Source organism: Onychomys torridus, chromosome X, assembly GCF_903995425.1.
Source record: "Onychomys torridus chromosome X, mOncTor1.1, whole genome shotgun sequence".
NCBI classification, from domain to species: Eukaryota; Metazoa; Chordata; class Mammalia; order Rodentia; family Cricetidae; genus Onychomys; species Onychomys torridus.
This window is the reverse complement of record NC_050466.1, coordinates 45771292-45794822: the sequence shown is the minus strand read 5'-3', so window position 1 is coordinate 45794822 and position 23531 is coordinate 45771292. Positions and strand designations below refer to the sequence as shown.

General features: G+C 39.3%; 1 pseudogene; it reads right to left on the bottom strand.

The window, feature by feature from the left end:
* Positions 1-1686: 1686 nt before the first annotated feature.
* LOC118573674 lies at positions 1687-4458 on the bottom strand (annotated as a pseudogene).
* Positions 4459-23531: the final 19073 nt, after the last annotated feature.

Here is a 23531-nt window from a genome sequence, read left to right as displayed (position 1 = left end):
TCAAGACCATCCTTGGCTGCATAATGAGTTCCAGTTCAACAGGAGCAGACCTTACTTTAAAAAAAAAAATCAAGGTAATGCATGCTGCAGGAAAAATATTAAATAATAGTGTATTTGCATTTAAATGATAACTGTAGTTAGAATGAATGCTATCTAAACCTTCTGATATATTCCTAATATATTTTCACAGTTGGTATCTAGGCATATCCAGAAGACTCGTGGAAGTAAAATATTTCCATAAGTTTATTAGTCATGAGAGATGAGAAGCCTGTTATGGAAGAACATATTTGGAATAGATAGGTCAGAAAGTATGATTTTAGAATTAGAGGAAAGCTTAGGACAATGAGACTGACTCAAAACTTGGTATAGTATTTGTCATTCAGATGGTGCTCTGCATCCCAGACTTATGGCCTCATGATGGAATTCTAGATCTAAGAGGATTAGCTAGGGATGCCATCACTTGTACTTAGCATAAGTTCTCCATGCAGTGGAGATGATACCAGATGTTTTTACCAACTAGTGAGAGTTTGCAACTTAAATTCCTTCATGGAAATGGCTTGTGCATCCATACAGGAATTCCTGAAAACAGATAGCAGCAGTGGTATAATTTGAAGACAGGGATATTAGCAGCCCTGTTTCATCTGGAAGTAGTAACAGAGTTTTAGAGATAGGAGATATCAGAATAGGGACAAGGGGCCAGGCAGTGGTGGCGCGCGCCTTTAATCCCAGCACTCAGGAGGCAGAGGCAGGCAGATCTCTGTGAGTTCGACGCCAGCCTGGTCTACAAAGCGAGTTCCAGGAGAGGCGCAAAGCTACACAGAGAAACCCTGTCTTGAAAAACAAAACAAAAAAACAAAAAAGAATAGGAACAAGGAACAAAGGAGGACACATAAAGAATTACTAGGGGCTTCTTCAGAATTAGTTTCTTTTTCTTCCAAAATAATTTTATGAGAAAAAACGAAACACTCAAAAAAAAAATAGTAATAAAAAACAGCCACTACAAACGCCGCCTTCTTTTTCTTTTAAATAGCATAGCACGGAGCTGGTAGCTTTCCACCCCTATTGCACACGGTCCGGTCTGGTTATGAATAAGGAGGCTTCTGCGACTGGGGTCCTGCCAAGGAAGCGAGGTTTAGCCTGCCAGGAGGAGACCAGCCCCTCCCAATCCCTGGGGAGGCAGCCCACCCATCCCCATTTGACAGGTCCAGTTTTATGTTCCCTGAGACCCTAGGATTCACAAGGGCAGTGGGAACTGGAGGCAGAAGAAATGTGTAAGTGAGAAATCAGACTCCCTGAAACAGAGTTTCATTAAGGCATTTGGAAGAGATAAATTAATTCAGGAAGACAGACGCACCACCATGGAAGGATGGGGTAACCAGAAGCACGCACACATGAGGGCAGTTTGTGGAGTCCGGACATAGGAGGAAAAGAGGCCATAGTCACTGTTTAGAGTCTCTGTTAAACACACATACAAGAGTCACATCTCCCGGGCGGTGGTGGCGCACTCCTTTAATCCCAGCACTCGGGAGGCAGAGGCAGGCAGATCTCTGTGAGTTCGAGGCCAGCCTGGGCTACCAAGTGAGGAGCAAAGCTACACAAGGAAACCCTGTCTCGAAAAACCAAAAAAAAAAGTCACATCCAAGTACCCAGCCCAGAGGCTGATGCCAGGAAGGACCTCCATCAGTCTTAGGATCCCAAGATGATTTCCATGATGTGATCCAATTCATTCCATTCCCAGGATCCTGGGGCACAAAAGAGGCTTCAGGGAGGCTCTGGGGGAGCAAGTGCAGAGTCCTTTTCCACTGCAAATGTGTCAATGTCCAGAAAGAAATCATCCAGTGCTGCATGGTGGATTTAGCCTTTGCTAGTTAAAAAAAAAAAAAAATTCTGGGCTATGCGCTGCTTTGATAGAACTGCTTCTGATAGTTGATGGTACACATAGCTCCAGACCCAGAGTTGGCGGTAAACTGTACCACCGCCATGTTGGGAAGCTGAGGTGGGTGGAGCCAGCAGCCACAGTGGCATTTCAATCTTACAAAGATGGATATTACACAGAGAATCTGGTTTGTCTTGTCTTTGGAATTTTTAACCACAAAAAAAGATTTGATCATAAAAACTGTTGAGTTAAACAAATATGTAAATTTTAAAGGTACCTTGACTTCGAAATTTGGATATAAGGATATGTTGCTTTGGAAAGGAGTCTCTGCTTTTGTTTCCACAGAAAGCCAGAGGCTGTGGATTTGTTCCAGATTAAGATATATCAGGTTTGATCAGCCAAGACCACCTGAAAGGTCTCCAATGACACCATGGCCCAGATGATCCAACATCCAGAATGCTTTCAAGGCAACTGGCTCAGAGGTTCACCCTAATGGACATACTCCTAAAATTTTCTTTGTGTCCCCATAAGATACAGTGCCCCCCTCCAGCAGGAAGTAGTAAGAGAAACTACGCCCACATTCCCAAAATTATCAAGCTGGCTTTGGAGATGGAATTGGCTCACTCCTTCTCTAAACCCAGACATATTGCTAAAAGAAAATGTTAAGTGATTTTTGTGTCCCAAATCAGAAGAGCCCTCTGGTGTGGGACAGAAAAAAACCAATATTTTTATTTAAACCAGGTTGATTATAAATGTGATCTCTTTCTAAAGAAGAAAAGGGGATATGATATAGATATAATAGGAAGAAAGGGTAGATTAAGGAACTTACTTCTAAAGAGCAACAACTCATTTAAAATGTTTTACATTGGTATAGACTTTAGTCTATTGATACAAACTTAAAGTAATTTTTGTTATACTATGTATATATTTCTACTTGTGTTTAAGGTATTGTGTTTGTATAGCTCATTTAAAATTGTAATGGATAATTAAAAATAGATTAATAATTAATCATCTGTGATAATCATACTCATAGCCATGTTAATTAAGTCTTCTAGGTATACATAGAGATATTTCAGATAGATAGGTAATCTTCAAATACTTCAAAGACCTTCAGAATATGGCATTTAAAATATTTTTAAAATTACACTTTCTGGACAGTGAGACATGTCTGCTCCTGGCTACACCGATTTACCTCAGAGATGAGGATGGGCATTGAAAACACTTCGTATCTTATCTTCACCTCAGCAAAAATAGCCATTTGGGCAAGAAACTGTTCTTGCCTGGACTGCTCGATCAACTGGACACGTAGGACCCATAGAATGGTGACCACTGAACTTTGCTTGACAAAATGGTCCTTCAGGTTCCTGCTTCACAGAGGAAACTGCCAGACATTGTACAGGACACTGAGAGAAGTGACCCAGAGACTCTAGCCCTGTGGGCTGAAGACAAATGCCCCAACTTTACAAAGGACCATTAGGTGACTGTCCAGGCTGCCAGCTGTCTCTGTCTACTCTTGCAAGACTCCTGAAAAATGCTTACATCCTTCTCCCGGTTCTCAGGTAATATTAAGGTCTTTGATGTGGTTGAAGACTAGATAGTTACAATTTCCTCAGTTATGATAAAAGATAAGTTAGATATAAAACTTTAGACTCACAAATATAAGATAGATAGGATATCTTCTTTAATATTGTAACTGTAATTCTTGCTTGATAATTGTTTTGTTATATGTAATTGTACTATGTAAAAGTTAAAAGCTTCCTTAAAAAAAAAAGAAAAGGGGAAGTGCTATGGATATTGCTCTGTGTAAATAAAGTTCTGATTGGCCAGTGGCCAGGCAGGAAGCATAGGCGGGATAAGAGGGAAGAGAATTCTGGGAAGTAAAAGGCTGGAGAGAGACACTGCCAGCCGCCGCCATGAGAAGCAACATGTAAAGACACTGGTAAGCCTCAAGCCATGTGGCAAAGTATAGACTAACAGAAATGGGTTAATTTAAGATAGAAGAAGTAGATAACAAGTAGCCTGCCATGGCCATACAGTTTGTAAGCAATATAAGTTTCTGTGTGTTTACTTGTTTGGGTCTGAGTGACTGTGGGACTGGCGAGTAAGAGAGATTTGTCCTGACTGGGCCAGGCAGGAAAACTCTAACTACAATCCAGGCCAGAGTAGCCCAGGTACCGGTAGCTCAGAGCTTCTAAAAACATGGGATCAGCCTGGGGCATCACTTCATTCTGGAGCCTCAGGGAAGCCACTGGATTCTGAGGCGATTCTGTCTCACTCATGGATGTATCCAGCTCCCTGAGGATAGAGCCAACAGTGGTAGACAGGGAGAAATCTTCACCGAGAAGAGAGGCTCCGGGGGCAGGAGCGAGGTGAATGGCAGCCTGGAGCTGCTGGAGTATGTTGTGGATAAGGATTTGCTGGCCGAGGCTGGGTGCTCTGGGGCCCAGGCTGCGCTGGACTTTGTCCAGAGAGATTTGGAGCAGGGCTTGCTGGTAGCTCCGAAGACCAACTGGACTCTAGTCCCACTTCTCATCTTCCTCCTCCTCTTCCACATCAGAATGTTTCCTCTTTAAGTCTGCCATATCCTTGGCTGCCAGGGTCGCCAGGACTACCTCCGGCAAGCCTGAAGTGCTGCATGCCACCAGTGCTAGGCAGGAGTCCCTCATTTTTTTATTAAGAAATTTTTTACTCGCTCCACATACCACCCACAGATCCCCCCTCCTCCCTCCTTCTTCCTCCCTCCTCCCACCCCTAGCCCTCTCTCCCAAGCCACTCCACATCCCCACATCCCCCAAATCAAGGTCACCCATAGGGAGTCAGCAGAGCCCAGCACACTGAGCGCCTTCCCACTGCACCAAGGCTACACAATTGATTTTTCAAACCAAGTTTAGAATATATTCATCTGGAAGTCTGGCTTTATAGAATCAATATTATACTGCATTCACACTGAAAATTTAACATATATAATTCAAGCGCTAGATGTTCTTTTTTCTCCATTCCTCCTTCCCTTTCCTCTCCCTTTCTCTTCCTCCTCTGCTCATCCCTTTCCCCTTTTATTCCCTTCTTTCCTTCCTTTCCTTTTTCCTTCTTTTACTTCTCCTCCTGCTCTCCCTTCTTGCCATTCTTCCTTCCATAAAGAGAAATAGGTACATGTATTCAATTTTTAAAAGAAAATGCCACAGCAAATACACATTAAACCTGTATGGTGGCTCACAACTGTCTGTTACTCCACTTCCAGGGGATCTGACATGCTCTTCTGCCTGATGTGGCACCTGGCAAACACATGGTGGGCAGACATACATTCAGACAAAACATAAATACATATATTTAAAATATAAAACCCACAATACTAATCTCATAAATTTGTTTTTAGAAGCAATATTTTGAAAATTTTCTGTTAATTCTAAAAATATGCCTTGGTGAGAATATATGCTTTTAGACTATGCATGGTAAATATTAGTAATTATCAAATGTGATTTGGCAGATTTTTTATAAAAATAAATTTTATTTATTACTGTGAGGAACACATGTGGCATGGGGGGTCATAAGCATACATGTTGCATGTCTGGAGGTCAAAAGGACAATTTTGTGGAATCAGTTCTCTCCTTCCACCTTTCTATGGGTTTGGGGAATAAAATTCAGGTCACCAGGCTTGTTTGGCAAGTATCTATACTTACGGAGTCATCTCACCAGCTCTGGTTTAGAAGTTTTAACAGATTCTAAATAATTTGTAAGATAGCCAGTTGTAGTTATAAGTTTCTTTATTTTTTGTTTTTAAACATTTATATTTTGAGAGTAGAGTATAATGACATCACTTCTTCCTTCCATGTCTTCCCTCCAAATCCTCCTTTACATCCTTTCTTAATATAATGTGATAAAGAAAAGTTCAAGATTCCTCAATCCAACACAAATAACTACAGGTAACTAAGGAATGATGAGAGTGTAAGAAAGCATCTTCCCTAGGAAAGAGTACACTAATTGGTCATCCAATACCCAATGGTCAGCCCTGAAAACATATGTAAGTTCCTCTTTATAATGCTTTCAGGATGAAAATGCATCTACATGCACAGTACTTAGTATACGTGCTATTTTGGAATTAACACTGACATTAAAAAATAAACTTTTATACTACTCATTAATGCTGATTTGTATATGTGTAATTATTTGGTCGATTAATAGGGCCTCCATTCCCTTAAAAGTGCTCATTGATAAAGCACTGATCTATGAGTACAGCAGAATATCATTAGGAATCATTTTATTGATTTTTTTTTCTTTTAGTCCAGTAGTATTTACTTTCACACTGGGTCTCTGGGCTATCTAATCTTTCGTTCTTGGTTACCAAAAGCAATGTCGGTATGGGTTTCTTCTTATGGAGTGGGCCTTAGGTCATGTCAGAAATTGATTGGCTACTCCCACAGGTCTGTGTCACCATTGCCCTCACATACTATTCAGGCAGGACAGATTGTAGGGTCAAAGGTTTTGTGGATGAGTTGGTGTTTACATTTCTCTTTCAGTAGCCTGCAGAATACCTTCCTGCACCAAAGAGTCTAGAACACAGGGGTGAGGACAGTAGGGACCAGTTCAAATTCTCTATTTTCAATGAATTGTATGGATATTGACCTTGGCAATGGGACCCCACTGTCAGTTTGCAGAGAGCAACATTTTGTCTTAGCAACAACTTGAGTTGTCTGGGGATTTCTGTGGGTCCCCCTTGGCCAACAAAAGAAGAGGCAGAAAGAGTATAAGAGTCAGAGGGGATGGAGGACACTAGGAGAACAAGGCTCTCTGAATCAACTAAACAAGGAGCATAGAGCTCACAGAGACCAAAGTAGCTTACATGGCTCTACAAACCAGATCCTCTACGTATATATTATAGCTATTAGCTTAGTATTTTTATGGTATTCTGGACTATGAGAATGAGTAGGTCTCTGACCCTTGTGTCTGCTCTTGGAACTCTTTCCCTCCTGTTGGGTTGCTGGATCCAACTTTGATATGATAGTTTTTGCTTCATCTTATGTTTTATTTTCTCATGTTTGGTTGTTGTCTTTTAGAATTCTGTTCTTTTCTTATGAGAGACAGAAAGGGAGTAGATCCAGATGACAGAAGAGGTGAGGAGGAACTTGGGGCAGTAGAGGGACAAGACTGTAATCAGGATATATTGTATGAGAAAATTTATTTTCAATAAAAAAGTGTAAAGTAAAAAGATTTGGTTGAAGTTTTAGTAATCTCATGAGAAGACTTTGTTTTTTTTTTCTTGTTAGTTAATTTTATTTATTCTTCTTTCATATATTGCATCCTGACTGCAATTTCCCTTCCCTCCCCTACCCAAGGATATCCTCCACCTCTCCTCTACCCTAGATGCATATTGCCTCTGCCTCCCCTCCAAAAAGAGCAGGCCTCCCAGGGAGATCATCCAAACATACATAACAAGTTATAGTAAGACAGGAACACACCCTCATATCAAGGCTGGACTAAGCAACCCAGTAGAAGAAAAAGGGTCCCAAAATCAGGTAAAAGAGTCAGAGACAGCCCCTGATCCCACTGTTAGTAGTCCCACAAGACAAACAAGCTGCACAACTGTAACATATATGCAGGGGACATAGGTCAGACCCCTACAGGCTTCCTGCAAGCCCCCATGAATCCTGGTTAGTTGATCCTGTGGGCCATGTTCTCATGGTGTCTCTGACCCCTCTGGTTCCTCTGATCTTTCCTCTCCCTACTTCTCAGGACTCCCCTAGATCCATCTAATGTTTGGCTGTGGGGCTCTGCATCTGCTCCCATTGGTTGCTGGATAAAGTCTCTCTGGTCTCTTTGATGAGGATCCTGCTAGGCTCAGGTCCTAGAATACTCAGCAGGCATGACACACTGTAGGTCAAAGGTTTTGTGGCTGGGTTAGTGTTCCAATCCCTCCACATCTTTAAGGTTTTTTTTTTTTTAGAAGTTGTTTTCTTTCAAAGGACACAGTCAATAGGACAAAACAGCAGCTCACAGACTGGGAAAAGATTTTCACTAATCCAAATCTGACAGAGGGCTAATATTCAAAATATATATAAATAACTCAAGAAACTAGGTATCAAGAAAACAAATAACCCAATGGTGCATATCTAAACAGAGGATGCTCAAAAGAATCTCAAATGGATGAGAAACACTTAAAGAAATGTCCAACATCCTTAGCCATTAGCAAAATGCAAATCAAAATGACTCTGAGATTCCACTTGTCATAATGGCAAAGATAAGAAACACTGATGACAGCTCATGCTGGAGAAGATGTGGAGCAAGAGGAACACTCCTTCATTGCTAGTGAGAGTGCAAACTTGTACAGCCACTTTTGAAATCATTATGAAGTTTTCTCAGAAAATTGGGAATCCATCTACCTCAAGACACAGCAATACCACTCCTGGGCATATACCCAAAGGACTCTCCATCCAATCACAAGGTCACTCGCTCAACTATGTTCATAGCAGTTTTATGTATTTATAATAGCCAGAAATTGGAAACAACCTAGATGTGCCTCAACCAAAGAATGGATATAGAAAATGTGGTGCATTTATACAATAGAGTATTACTCAGCTATTAAAAACAATGACATCATGAAATTTACTGGCAAATGAATGGAACTAGAAAAGTAATCCTGAGTGAGATAACCAAGACCCAGAAAGACAAACATAGTATATACTCACTCACAAGTAGATATTAGCTAAGTAAAGGACAACCATGCTACAATCCACAGACCTAGAGAAGCTAAGTGACAAGGAGGGCTCCAAGTGGGTACACATGAATCTCACTGTGCAGGGGAAATAGAATAGATATCACAGAGGGATGGGGGCATGGGTCTGGAGGAGTAGTGGGGATGAGAACCGGAAAGATCATGTGGTGATATTGTGTTCCCCAAAATATTGTGCACTCTAATAAACTTATCTGGGGTCAGAGACAGAACAGCCACAATATTAAACATAGAGGATAGGCAGTGGTAGCACATTCCTTTAATCCTAGCATTCCAGATGCAGAAATCCATCTCTTCAAGGTTACAGCCAAGCATGGTGACTCACACCTTTAATCCCAGGGAGTGATGGTAGAAAGCAGAAAGGTATATAAGGTGAGAAGACCAGAAACTAGAAGCTTTTGGCTTGGTTAAGTTTTTAGGCTTTTGAGCAGCACAGTTCAGCTGAGGAAATGGGATCAGCTGAGGGACTGGTCAGGTGAGGTGGCTGTGGCTTGTTCTGTCTCTCTGATCTTTCAGCATTCATCTCAATACCTGGCTCAGGTTAATTTTGTTAATAAGACCTGTTAAGATTCCTGCTACAAGATCAGGTAGAGAGAGGATGGAAGGAGAGAGTACTTGAAGAGACAACTGGAACTGGGTGGCATCTTTGGGAAGAGCTAGAAACCTAGTGCAATGGAAACTCCCAGAAATCTACAAGGGTGACTCTAGCTAAGACTCCCAGCTATGGGGGAATACAGAACCTGAATGGGCCATCTTCTGTAACCAGGCAACACTTCCAATAGAGAGACAGGGACAACAACCCAGCCACATACCCACAGGACCTAGCATTTGTCCTGCCTACAAGATGTGCTGGGGGTAAAGGTGGCACAATAATTGTGGGAGTAGCCAGCCAATGACCAATCCAGCTTGAAACTCATACCATAAGAGGAAGCTCACCCCTGACACTGCCTGGAGGGCCTGGGCCTGGAGGCAGGGCAACCCAGTGACCTAGGATAGAACCAAACACGACTATTAAGACTTGCTTTGTGACTAAGTATATGGTCAATTTTGGAGAATGTTCCATGAGGTATTGATAAGAAGGTATATTCTTTTTTTGTTTGGGTTAAATGTAGATATTTATTAGGTCCATTTGAATCATAACATCTGTTAGCTCCATTATTTTCTGTCTAGGTACTGATTTCTGAGTTTCTCTTTGTTGGATAGTGTTTATTTTTTCTTGGCTACTGTTTCCTCTTTGAGGCCAGTGTGACCTCTGATCCATTAGGGACTCTCTGTCCAAGTGGAATTGGGGCTGGACTTCTGGTGGCTAGCGTGGCATTTGGTGCCACAAGGGGGTCTCTACCCAAGTTGGGGGGATGGGATATGGTGATGAGGAAGGGAGTGTGGGTTGTGGGTACTGAGTGAATGGAGGAGATCTGCTGGTAGGCTGCCTATCTGTGGTTCTGTTGACAGGTGTGGTATTTGGTCCATCAGGGTATCTCTTCCTGAGCTTCCCAGTCTGTCTTTCTGGCTTGCTTTTGGCCTGTACCAGTTCTTCAAACTATTATGGCCTACACCAGTTCTTCTGACTGGCATGACCTGCTCTTGGTCAGCAGAAATTGGGGCTGGGGGCACAGCAGCAGGAGGGGAACTGTCCACTGGTGAGGTGGGATGGGGGACCGTGGAATGGGTCTTTGGGAGAATCTAAGGAGTGGGGTAGTTCAGCTGGCAGATGGGTCACTTCCCTATTATTCTAATTGGTATGTCCTGCACTTGAGCAGTGGAAGTCAGCAAGAATAGGGGACAGGAGGCCCAGTAGTGGGGTAGGCAGTGAAGTGGGTGTTTGTGGGATGGGTCTTTGAGAGAATCTAAGGAGTGGGGCAGTTCAGCTGGTAGCTAGGTCACTCACCTGTTCTTCTGGTTGCTGTGGCCTGCACCCAAGCAGTGGAATACAACAGGAGTGGGGACAAGAACCCAGAAACAGGGAAGTTGGTGAAGTGGGGGTGGTAGTGGAATATTTCTTTGGGAACTAAATATAGGGAGTGGGGCAGTTCAGCTGGCAGACAGGTCACTCACTTTTTTTTTCTTGGGAAGACTTCTTTTTTTTTTAAGGAATTTTTCAAATGTCCTAGAAAAGCTTTATGTAGTGTGAATTCTAATTGGTCTTAATTAATTAATTAATAAATACATAAATAAATAAATACCTGGAGTCAGATAAATGCTGAAAGATCAGAGAAGTAAAGGAGCTAGCCAAAGTCATTTCTTACCCCAACTTCTAAGATCGAAAAGGTTGCTGAGCTCCTGTCACTGCCTGCCTTATATTCCTTTCTCCACCTGTCCATATCTCTTATTGTTTCCTCCTCCTTAGTGCTGGGATGAAAAGCATGTGCTTCCCAAGTACTGCAATCAAAGGCATGAGATCCCAAGTGCTGAGATTAAAGGTGTGTGCCACCACTGCCTGGTCTTTATGGTTAACTGGTGGCTAGCACTACCCTCTGATCTAAGTTGGTTACAGTATGTTTAAAAATATACATAGTCTTAGGAAAGTAAAGAGAAGGTATAGACAGTCATAAAAAGAAATATATAGTTTTCAAATAATGAAGTCCTTAAAAAGGGAGTAAAGTAATATAAAAAGGCTACGTAAAGATGGGAAATATACAGAGAGTCTGGATACTGTATGTTATTTGTTTTAATTGTTTTTTTAATTGTTTGACAGCTGAGGAAGGAGCAATGGCTGCTAAGAGACATTTGATTATAAATGTTGCTGGGTTAATCCAACTAATATATTTTAAAAATGCCTTGTCTTCAAAATTTAAGTTAAAAATATGTTACTTTGGAGAAGAGGTTATGCTTTTGTTTAAACAAGAAATGAGAGGTTCTGAATTCATTCTGGGTTAAGAAAAATCAGATTTGATTGAGGAAGATCCCCTGAAAAACCTTCAATGGGAATGGATGGCCCAGATGATACAATATTTCAGAGTGCCTCTGTTGCAGTTTCCTCTGAAGTCTGCATACAGAAAAGCTTCAAGGCTGCTAACTGAGATGATCCAGCTTCAGACACAGCTCCATTCAGTACTTGACCATAATCCTGAATTTTCTCAGGGTCCCCCAAAGATTACCAGTGCCCCAATCAAAAGGAAATAGTCGAGAAAACTATGCCCATATTCCCCCAAAATGAGTTATGGATATTTATTATCATTTTATGGGGTTTGGTTATAAGTTGTTATGGCTAATAATCAGAAAAAAAAAGCTAAACAAAGGAAATCAGATTTAGGGATCTTCTGTAAAGAAAAAAATGGGGTTATAGAAATGATAACATAAAAAGGTAGATTATTGAATCTATTTTTAAAAAGCAACTGTTAGTTTAAAATATTTTACATTGGCTTGGATCTTTGTATATTAATACAAATTTGAGATTATTTTTCTTAGAACATACTGCACATACATTTCTACTCCTGTTCAAGGTATTGTATCTATACAACTCACTTAACAATGTAATGCAAATTCTAGTCATTGGAAGTTATTATTACTAACTAATTAGGATATAAAGAAATGCAAGTTAGGTGATATTTGGCTTAATTTCTACAGGAAGATTATTATTAAAATACAATTGTCACATAAAAGCCTAAAAGATGAAGCTGGAGAACATCTCTGACTTCCTCATCTATTTTGCACACATAGCCAATAGTGCAGCAGTGTATTGCATTGAGTCTAGTGGAATTAATAGAATGAATCTAATTTCCTAGGATTCAAGAATAGAAAAAAATACTAGCTTTTCACAATCCCCTCAGTGCCAGGAGTCATTGTATAAAGATTTCACTAGATGAGACATTCAATGGGACTGATGGGATAGAAGGTAGAAATTGAGCCATATATATATATTAACCTCTTGTTCTTTATTGGTTCAAACTGATATTCTTTTAATAGTTAAGTAGAAACAATTTCAAAAATCAATGAATGCTTTGTAAATCCTTGAGCTTTCATGAAACTATCTTGTTCTTCAGTGTTCCATTTCTCAGTAGCTAATTTCTTTAAATATATGACAAATATTTAATTAAAAATTTGGCTTACAATAAAAAAGAAATACAAGTTAGTAGTTAGTCATTACAATCAAACTTGTAGTCATATTAGGTATGTTTTCAAGGTCAAACAGACATATTTTAGGTACACAAGTGGTCTTCAAATACTTCATAGATCTATATGATATGGCATTAAAGATGTTTTAATAACATAGGTTCATTTTTTATGACAATGAGACACATCTGCTCCTGGCAGCACCAATCTACTTCAGAGAAGATGATGGGCATCAAAGAAACTACACATGGAGCTTACTTTTTTTGTTGCAAAAGTTATCCATTGGGCAAGAAAGTGCCCTTACCTCGACTGCTGACAGTATGCTGTCCAAATTGGACAAGCAGGACACAAAAGAAAGGACTGCTAAACTTTGCCAAGATAAGCTAGGACAGCCCTTCAGAAAATCCTGCTTCACAGATAAGTATATCAGATATTCTAGGCTTATAGGTAAAAGATGGATTCCCCAATGTTGCAAAGAAACTTCAGGTGACTATCCAGGTAGCAGCTTGAGGTCCCTGTCATTGGGTAACATTTCACCCTTATGGGGTCTTTGATGAAGTTGAAGACAAAATAGTTATAGTTATAATTTTTCTTAGTTATAATAGAAAGTAAATTAGATACAAAACTTTAGGCACACCAAGATATGATAGATAATTATTTTCTCCTATTTTGCCAAATGCAAATGGATTAGATAGTGTTACTCTAATTCTTACTTGATAACTGTTTTGTTATATGTAACTTAATTATGTTAAAGTTAAAACCTTCCTTTTTGATTAGACAGAAAAGGGCACAATGTTGTGGAATGGTCCTTGTATATGCTGTGAATATGTGTAGCTCCCATTGGGTAATAAAAAGCTGACAGGCCCATAGCTGGGCAGGAATTTAGGTGAGAAAGCCAAACTGAGAATGCTGGGAAGGAGAAGGATGGAGTCAGGGAGTGGGAGTCAGCCAGATGCAGAGGAAGCAAGATGAGAATGCTGTACTGAGAAAAGGTACCAAGCCATATAGCTAAACATAATTAAGAATTATGGGTTAATTTAAGTGTAAGAGATTGTTAGTAAAAAGCGTGGATTACTGTCAAAGCATTTATAAGAAATATTAAGCCTCTGAGTGGTTCTTTGGGAAATGGTGGGTGAGGGAACCATTTTACAGCTTTCAAATATTGAAATTTGCCTCAGAAAAACTGATAAAGTTAACATGTTCTGCTAGATTACTATCTCATATGTTCTGACATACTCATTTAATACCTTTTTAATCAGACAGGATTCCTGGTTTTGAGTGACAGAAATATACCTCAAATGTGTTTAAGCAAACTAGAATATCTGATGGCTCATATAACCTTGGGTGGCTAAGGGTGTCCCAAGTTCCAAACTTTAAACTTCATTTCAGTTCTGATTTTGCCTTGCACCTCTACTTCTTTCATGCTGGCTTTGTGGTCAAGCAGGACTCTAGCACATGGTTTCCACTAGCTTCCTTGGTGCTTACAGGTTCAGAAGAGATCTATGAGTTCCAGGAAAGAGTTGACTCTGGCTTCATTTGTGCAATTGCAATTATTTACCAACTGTTAAGAAGTATACATTCCTGATAGAGGGGACACAGAACTGTGACATGGTGGTTTGTCTTGTCATTGGGGTATTAGAAGTTTCCAAAAGAAAATATGCAGACAACAAAACTAATAGAAAATTGGAAAACAATAACTTTGACTTAAATGTTCTAAAATTCTCAGGGATGTGACCTATGTGGCTCTGTTTTTATCTACCAGATTGAGCATTTACTAGCTTCTTTCAAGTTAGAAACATATCCTTCCATTCTGGCAGCTCTTCCTATATTTCCTTACCAAAGGTGAGAATTCTACTTTGTAAATTGCATTGTTGGTATTTTCCACTATGAGTTTGAAATTCAGTTCTCCTAAGTTTCCACTGAAATGCTTTCTAACTTCCAAGATTGCATGGCTGTTTTCCCCTTTATAGTTTTTTTATAAAGGTTTTTATATTAAAAAATTGTTGTTCCTTTACTGGTGTTTCAGGAGGAAGCAAAAGCAAATGTGGGTGTTTGATCCACCATCCTTACTCAAAAGTCCCACACATTTATATTTTTAAATAAGCTCATGCTATACAGACTGTTCTATGATCTGCTTTTATCATGAAATTCTAGTGAATAATTGTATTTTTTTCATGTCAATAAATAGAAGTCTACACAAGCAGTTCTTAAGCTTGGCTGCATAGTGGAATCAGTAGGTGGTGGGGGTGGGGGTAGCTTTAAAAAGTACTGATGTCTGAGCCCCACCTCCAGAAGTCCTAATTTAAGAGATTTGAGGTAAAACTGGCACTTTAAATTGAAACATCTTAGGTGATTAAAAAAAAAAAATGCCGCTATAGATCTATCCTGTTGTTCATCATAATGATCCAATATCCTTTGGATAGTTTGTACTACAATTCATTTAAAGCAACCCTTTTCTGGATACATGTTACTTCTTATTACTTGGTATTAGAAAAAAATGCTCTTATGAACATCTTTGGATGTAAAACATTGTCTACATTTTTTAATTACTTTATTGGCTGTATAACTAGAAGTAGAATCAGTGTGATTAAGTACATGAATATTTATAAGACTTTTGGGTACAATTGACTATCTTTCTCTCTAAAGTGGTTTGACCAATTTAGATCACCCCTCCCACAGTGCATGTGAAAATCTGTTTTCTTTATACTCAGAAACACCATGGACCACCATCAATAACATATATTAAAACTTTAAAATGTAGCCAGTTTTAAGTTTCTAAAAATGATTGGAGTATGCCCTCCAACCCTTGCCCCCCAGTCTGAGTGTGGTAAATATATATATGGCATAAAATGAAATATCTTTGCCACTTTAACCATACAGTTTAGGGACATCAGTGACATTCAAACTGTTATACAACCATTGTCATCTTACATTTCCAAAAGCCAGGCAGCCACCAGCCAAGCAGACATGAGAAGAAGTAAAAGTAAGATATACAGAAGGAAAGAAAAGGAAAAAGCTCCAAGGCAAAAGGTAGATAAAGAGAAACAGATTCATTTAAGTTAAAAGACCTAGCCAGAAATGAGCTTAAGCTAGGCTGAGCATTGAAAACTAGTAAGTCTATGTCATGATTTGGAAGCTGGTTGGTGGCCTAAAACAAAAAGCCTGCTGCATCTACCTACCAGTCCCTAGCTACCATCATTCTTCAATCTCTATAATCTGCAACATGGTCTATGAAAATTAAATCAAGCACAATTAGACCTTTTATTACTGGATTCTTTCACTTTGAATGTTTTTAAGCTTGATATTTTGTTCCCAATACATAGGTTTTATATATAAGATTAAAATCAATGAGTAGAAATCTGCATTATTGCATAGGAGGGGATTTATTATAACAATTAGCTCATGGGATTATGGAGGTTAGTGAATGATATGATCTGCTCTCTATAAGCTGGAAGCTCAGGAAAAAGTCAATGTTGTAATTGAGCCAAAGTCCTAAGGCTGGAGAAACAGGTATTTTTTCCTGCTATTTTGTCTAGAACCTGCAAAAGTGAATGTCCCCACTTGTGTTGTTAAGAGCAATCCTTTGATTCAGTCTACCAAATTCAATGCTAATCTCTCCCTTAACAAACCTTTACAGATATGTCCAGAAGTAACTTTTATCAGGTATTTGAATATTCCTTGGTACAGTCAGGTTGCTGCAAAGAATTCAGCATTACAGAAACAAAACAATATCTGTATCTCATTTTTGTGTGTTGATTGCTTAATCATAAAAGAAGGAGCCACAAGAAATGTTCTTTGGTGTAAAGTACATGAAAACCCCATTAGCTGTTGTTTAATAAAATTAGATTTTCTTCACAAAAATGAGCATCTTGATGTAAAAAGTTGTGGTATTGGTATAGTGGCTCAAAGCTAAGTATCTTAGCTTTAATCATTTTTCTTTGTCCAAAGCAAGAAGAAGGAAGTGAATAAAAAATGTGTCATCTGTAATTTTAAACAATAAAACAGTTTCCTAGAAATTCCCCTCTCATATCACACTGTATTCCATAAGTATATACAATTTGTATGTATTTAGAAAAGTCAAAAGAGGAGCTAGGGAGATGCCTCAGTGAAGAAAGGCACTTGCCACCAATTCTTATGATCTGATTTTGTTCCTAGGATCCCTGCATTGTGGAAGGAAAGGCTGCTGTCTTCTGAACTCCAACATGTCCTGTGGCATACATGGGCTTCTCCCACCTCAAATAAATAAATGATTGAATTAATAATAAGTAAATGCAAAAAGAAAGTAAAAAGGTATTAAGTAAATAAGGTAGAACTATTCACTACCTTGATTTCATCATCACATTTATATGTGTAAGATATTTTCTTTCAGTGTTTTATTCAATTTAATTTGACACCTGTATATAGTGTGATGAGTAAAACTGTTCATAAATTTGTACAATTATAAACTCTACTATTTCAGTGGAAACTTGTCACTCTTATCTCTATACAATTATCTATATAATCTCAGTGACATGCAAAATAGTCCATATTGTCAGTATACAAAAGATGGTTGAAAAATCAACACAGAAAGACAAACAGTCTGATAAACAGGTAAAGTACCATGCAATTATTGGCTAACTCATCAAGTAATTTTATTTATTAACTTCATTTTATGTGTCAAACAAATGTTTCCATGCTTTCTGGTTTGCAATTTTTTTGTTTCAACATGCAAAAGATTTATATTTTCAATGTTATGTTCATATATTCTTGATTTTGTGTTTTGTTTTCTGTTTGTAAAAACCTAGTCCATTCTTAGAAAATAATAATAATCTTCCATATTTCCTTATTGATCATTCATTGTTTGATTTATTTTGGTGTTTCAACACAGGATTTTTTTTTTTGTGTGTGTAGCCTTGACTGTCCTGGAACTCACTCTGTAGACCAGGCTGTTCTTGAACTCAGAGTTCTATCTGTCTCTACCTTTTAATACTGGTATCAAAGGCATGTGCCAACACCACCTGGCTTCATTGTTTTATTTTAATTCAAACTATCTGAGATTTCAAGATATCTTGCTGCCAAGGCTGATGATGAGAATTATTTCCAGGGAGATATGTTAGAGAGAGATAACAGACTCCTACAGGTGTCCTCTGACTTCTACACACAGCCTACCCTACACCCTATGCGACCCACACATGCACACAAAATAAATAATGGGGTAGCTGGAATGATATCCTGTTTGATTTCTGAGGATGGGGAAATAGTAATTCAAAGGAATAAGGGAAGGAAATTCAATCTACTACTCCTAAACATAGAAAAGACAAAGAGAGCTTTGCCAACGATATAACAAATCATGTTATGTTCAATTTTTCCTGGAGAATGGTGGTAGTGAAGTGTGCTCACAGTGGGGTCTGTTTAAAAGCAGGAAAGTTTGGTGGCATGCAAACCTTAAACACTGGTGGTGGGAGAGACTAGCAAACACTGCCAATGGTTTGGTTTCAAATGTCAGAGGTAAGTATAAACATACACATAGTTATACAACATAGAAATGAATTTTGAGATCTGGTGTGTCATTTGAAACCCTGGAAGCTTCATACAGAGTCCAAAGGTTGCTAACAGAATGAAATGAGGGAAGTATGGTTTAATTGCTCTCAGCATATGGGTCAGAAGTAGTTTTTAAGAAGGGAAGAGAAAAACATGGCCTGCTTATGAAGCTGTTTTCTATATTGTTGTTGTTTTTCCAGAGAATTAATGTAGAACTGGATAGGCTCTGAGTTCCAGGTGAAATTGTTTTGAAGTGGCAGCCAAGTTACAGCCTATCCCTGTATAATAGTGGGAAACTACAGAATTATAAAAGATATCCAAGACTTAGGAAAAAAACCTTTCTCCATATGTTTCTATCTAATCCCATCTGTCTTTGGCAGAGGAAGATGACAAACTGAAATTTAGAATGAACTTCCCAATTTGCTTCTTTTTACTCCCAACAGAAACTATGGAATAGCCTAGAGAATAATCTGTGGCTCACCAGCCCTAAAATGAAAAACGTTGTCATCTGTCCTTTCCTGAGAGCCTGAAACTGCAAGATCCCATGTGTGGAATTAGTTCTATGATGTTGGCAATATTCTTCCTATCTTTCAAAGGTCTTTTCTGGATTGAGTCTATTGTTGCTCACCTGGACTCATGGATGCTTTGATAATACATTAAAATTTTACCTTTCACGGAGACTTAGGAGTTTAATCACCCATTTGGTAATTTTTCATATATATATGAAATTTAATGTTTGTGTATGTGTGTCTGCATGAGCACAGGTGTTTCACAGCACAAGTGTGGAGGTCAAAGGACATCTTTCCAGAGTCCTTTCTCTCCTACCATGTGAGTTCTGGAGACCCAACATATGTCATTAGGACCCTTACTCCTGAGCCATCTCACCAGCCTCCATTTGCTCATTGCAAATCAGGTCACCATATGTCACACATGTTGCCCTTTCTTTAAGATTTCAGTTCACTTCAAAGATACTTGCTCATCAAAGTAAACTCTGAAACTGTATCCATGTATAACTAATTTCTCTGCACCTGACCTTTTAGAATGCCACCTCCTCAGGAACTAGGTTGCACTGCTCACCACTTATTAACCAAATATGTTTCTTTCTATTGGACTGAATCTTTAATATCAGTTCATTCCAGTAAAGTGTATGGATTGAGAGATTTGTTCATAACTTTTAATCTTTGGATTAATATTCACACATTTTAACCTTGCTTTTCTTATCTCAATAGTTCTTGATTATTTAACATCATACTATGTAGCCATGCCATTGTGAGTGCTTTTCTCACAGGATACTATTAGTGGTTGGTATTACAGGCATTGATTGAATAATCTACTTCTTTCTGCCTTTGTCCTAGTAGTTCTTTTGATCAAAGATAGAGCTAAATAAGTGGCTTAAGGTGACTTTTCCCATATAAAATATCATTTTCATGTGCACATGGGGGTGGGATAGGTTAGTTACGACATTTTATGAACTTATAACAGAGAAAATTGGTATTTAAGATTCACTAGAGTTTTATCAGCTAATTTCCTTAAATGTGGTATTTATCAACTACTTCAATAACTTCTTTAGTTTTGTCTTGGTAAACTAAGCTAGATAAATCTTTCAGTGTCATTGTTGTGGATCTTACCTCCATCAAACATTTTCAATTGTGGAGTCAAGTGGCACTTCCTTCAATGAGCACATCTGCACAGACAGTGGACATGTCTCAAGCACAGTGGCTCTAACAAAACTCTACAAGATCGCAATCAATCTCTCTCTCTCTCTCTCTCTTTCTCTCTCTCTCTCCTCCACTTCTCTCCATTCATTAGATCTACAAGCTTGGGACCCATTTGCCATTTGCTGGCTTGGGACTTTGGAATAGATAGTCCAATGGCTTAAAGTGACACCATACTGTTTATTGATGTAAGTAGGATCATAGACTTTTAAAATATAACCTTTCGATTTTGTACTATATGTGTTCTTCTACCAGTAGCATTAAAGAGGTCATGCATTAACATGGCTGCAACAGCATGGTAAATCTGTGAGATGACAAGGGAGTAATAATTGACTAGATGAGAGCTGAGGCTTCTTAAATTTTCTGGTTGTATTCATGACCTTCTTTGTGAAGATGAAATTGAACTTTTGATATGGTATTGATTTATTCTATATAATCCTGGGAGAGACAACAGAAAGCCTATGATGATGGATGGACACTCCAAGATAATAGACAATATAAACCTGGTTTGATAGCTTTCTTCCTAATGGCTCCATTGTCTTCAGGATTACTTGGTGATGGTTTTGAGCTCTAGGGAAAACAGGACAGGAGAGAGGAGGAAGCTTGAGAGACAGACCAGTGGCCAAGTTTCATTAAGGTCATTCTTCATAGCTATAACGAAAGTAGATAGTGGATAAATGCTGAGGAACCACATGTGATCACAATCATATGAAAAATATGCTCTGCAAAAAAGGAAAAATTAATGAAGATTTTAAAGGTTGTTATATTGTGGTGGAAATAAAGTGACTACCTTTTTATCTCTTTTGCATTTTCTGATGTTATGTATGCTGATTATGGTGTTATTTTGTAACTGGGAAATTTAAAAATTTAAAGAAAAAAATCTTCCAGATCCCAAGACAGATTTACCTGTTGCCTTAGTATAAATATACTGTACTGTGTGGTGGCACACCCCTATAATCCCAGCACTCAGGAGGTAGAGGCAGGTGGATCTCTGTGAGTTTGAGGCCAGCCTGGTCTACAGAGCTAGTCCCTGTCTTGAAAAAAAAATACTAATAGGTCATGTTGTTAAGAGTAAATAATATCGATATCCAGGGAGGCCTGCCCCATCCCTGGGCCCCAGCCATTCTGGGGAGACCTGCTCAACTCGGCTCCAGTTGCTAGCCAGCGGACAGGGCTCCCTTGGGAGGGAAAGGTTCCAAGACCCCACAGCAGACCCTGCAAACTACATGCCCTGCTCCCACACCCATCTGCCTCAGACACCCGCCACTTTCTGAGAATTGGAGACTAGCCCCCAGCTCCTATCAGGCCCAGAGCTTCCATCTGGACTAGAGGTGAGTGACTGGGTTCATACACAGGGAGGCCTGCTCTTAGGTCCCATTCCTAGGCCCCAGCCACTACTGGGGAAGACCTGCCCAACTTGGCCCCAGTTGCCAGCCAGTAGGCAGGGCTCCAGTGGGAAGGTTCCCATTCTCCAATACTCTCCAGCGCACCCTGCAATCTACGTGCCCTGCCCCCACACCCATTCCTCTGAGACCCCCCATCACTTCCTGAGACTTAGAGACCAGCCCCAAGCTCCCATATGGCCCAGAGAGCTCCCATCCAGCTCAGAGAGCTCCCATTTGACCCAGAGAAAGAGAGAGCTCTCAATGGACTAAGAGCTGTCATTGGACCAAGAGTAAACTCAGGAGACAGGGAATCTGCCAGCCCTGATTAGACAAAGAGTGGCATTATGAAAAGTAGAATCTGCCACCTCTCATTGGACCAAGAGAGGCTTCCTGAAACACTGAATCTGTCAGTACTAACTGGATCAAGAGCCCTAATAAAACCAAGAACGTATAGTGAGTCACAGAAACAACTAGCTTGGATTGACCCAAGAGCAGCTCGATGAGACACAGAAGCTGCCTGACTCAATCAGACCAAGAGCTAAGATTAGACCCAGAAGGGCCCCCTGAGAAACGGACACAACAAACACAGAGTGGACCAACAGCAACTCACTCAGACACAGGCACTTCTTATACCTATTAGATGCGGAGATGGGCAGACATCAAGGCAGAAGTACATACAACATAAAGAGCAACACAGCATCACCAGAACCTAGCCCTCCTCCAACAGCAAGACCTGAACATCACAAAATGGAAGAAGCAGAAGAAAGCAACCTTAAGTATAGTGTCACAAAGATGCTAGAGGCCTTTCAAGAAGAAATAAAAAATGAAATTGAAGAAAAGATAAAAAAAAAGTGGAGAAAATCAATAAGGAAAATGAGAAAAAGTCAAACAAAAATGGGAAGAACTCTATAAAAACACTAGAGGAAAAGAAATAAAGCAGAAGAAAACAACAAATCCCTTAAAGAAAACCATGAAAAAGCAATGAAACAGGTGAGGGAAATAGTCCAAGACCTGAAAAGGGAAATAGAACATATGAAGAAGACACAAGCAGAAGGAATGCTGGAAAGGGAATCTGAGTAAATGAATAGGAAACACAGATGCAAGAATAACCAACAGAATACAAGAGATGGAATAGAGGATCTCTGGTGTAGAGAATACAATAGAATAAATGGATTCATCAGTCAAAGAAAATAACAATGCCCCCCACAAAATTATAGCACAAAATGTCCAAGAAATCTGGGACACCATGAAAAAAACCAAACCTAAGAATAATAGGGATAGAGGAAGGAGAAAAACACCAATCAAAGGCACAGAAAATATATTCAACAAGATCATAGAAGAAAACTTTCTGGAAGAAAATGCCTATGAAGATAAAAGAAGCTTATAGAACACCAAACAGGCTAGAGCCCCTTGCCACATAATAATAAAAAAACTAAACATACAGAATAAAGAAAGAATATTAAGAGCAGCAAAGAAAAAAAGCCAAGTGACTTATAAAGTCAGATCTATCAGAATAACACCAGACTTCTCAATGTAGACTTTGAAAGCCAGAAGGACCTGGACAGATGTAATGCAGACACTAAGAGACCATGGATGCCAGCCTAGACTATTATACCAAGCAAAACTTTCAATCATCATAGACGGAATGAACCAGAAATTCCAAGACAAAAGCAGATTTAAACAATACTTATCCACAAACTCAGCCCTACAGAAAGCACTAGAAGGAAAATTCCAACCTAAGGAAGTCAGATACACCCTCAAAAACACAGGCAATAGATAACACCACAGCAGTAAACACCAAAGAAGAGAAGTACACACACACTACCACCAGAAAATAAAAGGAATGAACAATCACTGGTCATTAATATCCCTTAGTATTAATGGACTTAATTCATTTATAAAAAGACACAGGCCAACAGAATGGATATGAAAGCAGGACCCATCTTTCTGCTGCATACAAGAAACTCATCTCAAAGATAGACACTATCTAAGAATAAATAAAAGTCTTGGGAAAGTCTTTCCAATCAAATGGTTGTAGCAGAATTATTAGAAGTTCTTATCAATAAAATCAAACCTGAAGCCAGTTATTGGGGTAAATGCTGGAAGGTCAGAGAGACAGAAAAAGCTATAGTTTCCTCACCTCTCCAGTTCCTTGGCTGGTCTTGTTTCCTCAGACTGCATGCTTCTGTGTCCTCATCCCAATGGCTCTCAGCTGAACTGTGCTGCTCCAAAGCCTAAAAGCTTTACCAGTCAAATGC